Source organism: Octopus bimaculoides, chromosome 2 (assembly GCF_001194135.2).
Source record: "Octopus bimaculoides isolate UCB-OBI-ISO-001 chromosome 2, ASM119413v2, whole genome shotgun sequence".
Classification (NCBI taxonomy): domain Eukaryota; kingdom Metazoa; phylum Mollusca; class Cephalopoda; order Octopoda; family Octopodidae; genus Octopus; species Octopus bimaculoides.
The window spans coordinates 15,609,077-15,611,652 of record NC_068982.1 but is presented as its reverse complement, the minus strand read 5'-3'; the positions used below and the strand labels follow the sequence as shown (position 1 = coordinate 15,611,652).

Genomic DNA, 2,576 nt, shown 5'->3' with positions numbered 1-2,576 from the left:
GTCCTTGTTTTTGTATACATTCGCTGCTTTCTTCCAAGGAATCTAATGCTCTTAGCTTAGTTTTTCCTTGGAGCTGGCCAGATTGGAGCAATATCGAGAATAACCAGCCGAAATTGCAAGGATAATCTGGATCTTGACTGAAGAGAGAAAACTCCGAATGACCTGTCTGTGTTTCCTTGTATCATCTATCTGGATGTTTTGTCCCTTTCTTGTATCACCTAACTGTCTGGATGTTTTGTGTTCTGGTCCCATTCTGTATTATATATACATATATATATATATATATATATATATATATATATATATATATATATACATATACACACATACACACACATAAACACACAAAAGCATATATGTATGCAAGTTTCATGGAACAAACAGGTAAAATAGAACTCAATCAATGAGTACAAATTATTTTAGTTGGCCAAAAAGCTAGGCAATCCTTGCACAAAACTCTCACACAAGACACTCTTGTAATTTTTCTGCCAATTAAAAATGTACATAAATACATAAACACACACACACACACACACACACACACACATACACATAAATATAAATCCAAATTGAGAGAATGGAGCAGGTAAAATCCAGGCTACATATGTTTCGAGCAGTTCCTCAAAAATAATAACCATTCAACATGGGGTACTCCACCAATATTCATCAGGCTGAGTATACCTTAGTTATATGACAGTTATAGTGTTGTTAAGGAATTCCAAGTTAACTCGACGGAGATATAATTCAAAATGAGTGGTGAAACTGGAAGAATGGAATTAAAAAAAAAAAAAAGACAAACGTATGAAGAAATGAAATGAATAAAATTTCTTTTATTCATTGGAGTCTGGTGCAGCTTACCAGCCCTGGTCAAACCGTCCAACCCATGCCAGCATGGACAATGGATATTAAATGATATATATATATATATATATATATATATATATATATATATATGTACTACAATAAGAAAAAATAAGGAAGTATATATGTGTGTATGTGTATATATTTTTACAAACAAATCCGAAAGGTTTTGCAAGTTACAGAGAGAAAGCTACTATGGAAGGCTCATAGTATAATAACTGTATAATATGATATCATGAAATGATATTTATTCTTCGATTTGAAGTGACAATTTTTAAAATATAAACAAATGACTGAGAACTGATGAGCTAAAGATAAATTTAGGTAAGGTTCCCTTTTTGAGTCATGCCAAATTTTAAGGGCCAGTTTCCTGGTTTCAGAGGCGTACATATTCCCCACCTGGATGGGATGCCAGTACATTGCAGGTTTACTCACTTTTTTCAAGCTGGGTGGACTGGAGTAACGTGAAATGAAGCATTTTTGCTCAAGGACATAACGTGTCGTCCAGTCCTGGAATCGAAACCACAATCTTTCAATCACAAGTCCAACAATCTCACCACTAAGCCACACTCATTCGCACCATGTAGCCGGGTCAAACACAAAACTTTGCGATGACAAACTGTAAACTTCCATTGCATCACAGCTCTGTGCCTCCCTTATGTAAACAACGAGCTTCATTCGGAAAATAAGCAAAGCAAAATAAACATGGAAATAAAACATACAAGCAAACAAAATAAACTGGAAGTATAAACAGGTCTGGGCAATGTAGGGCTACTCACAGGTGCATATGCAGTGCCAGATTTACCATTGTGCCTAGGTGGACTTAACCACAGGGCCCCGTTGACCAGGGGCCCTGTCGAAGTGAGAAGCCTCATAACTGAACTAGCACAGGGTTTCGTTTGTCCACAAGCCAGCTCTGTACATATGTAATAAGCCATGTTGAAATATTAGTCATGTTTATATGTACATTATGTACACTTAAATACATACAAATACACACATATGTACACTCACTTATACATGTATATGCATACACACATATATTTATTCTGACACTTTATCGGTTTCTGTTATTTTCTCTCTCCTCCATCTCTCTATCCGTCTATCTGATCATCTGGCAAGCTATTGTTTTAAGTATATACGCGTGTGTGTGTGTGTGTGTGTGTGTGTGTGTGTGTGTGTGTGTGTGTGCGTGTGTGAGAGAGAGAGAGAGTATGTGTGTGTGTGTATGTGTGTGTGAGAGAGAGAGAGAGAGAGAGAGAGAGTGTGTATGTGTGTGTGTGTGTGTATGAGAGAGAAAGTGTATGTGTGTGAGAGAGAGTGTATGTGTGTGTGTGTGTGAGAGAGAGAGAGAGAGTGTGTGTGTGCGTGTGCTTGTGTGTGTATGTCTTGTGGAGAGTGATGGTTAAAGAGAACAACATAAATTATATCATAAGATATGCATACACATATATATAAACAGATAAATTATTTTATACACACACACATACACACACACACACACACACACACACATACACATATATATATATATATTATTCTTAAACAAGAAGAATTATTACAGTGACTTCAAAGTTTTGCCTAGCTGAGCTATCATTGGGCTGCTGTCCGATGATGGCCTAAAACTGAACATAAAAAGAAACACTAATGTGTGTGTGCATAAATATATATATATATATGTGTGTGTGTGTGTGTGTGTGTGTGTGTGTGTGTGT

At 36.3% G+C, this 2,576-nt stretch overlaps 1 protein-coding gene across 3 annotated transcripts in view; it reads right to left on the bottom strand.

Annotated features, from left to right (window-relative positions):
- The window catches only part of LOC106881988 (uncharacterized), a 450,650-nt gene that overhangs the window by 241,220 nt on the left and 206,854 nt on the right, over positions 1-2,576 (bottom strand). The window contains exon 1 of one of the 3 annotated variants that reach the window (XM_052975679.1): positions 1,641-1,777. The exons of the other annotated variants lie outside the window; for them this stretch is intronic. The gene's annotated coding sequence lies outside the window, so the exon portion shown is untranslated. Of the gene's footprint in view, positions 1-1,640; positions 1,778-2,576 lie in introns of those variants that run through there. 3 annotated transcript variants of the gene reach the window in all.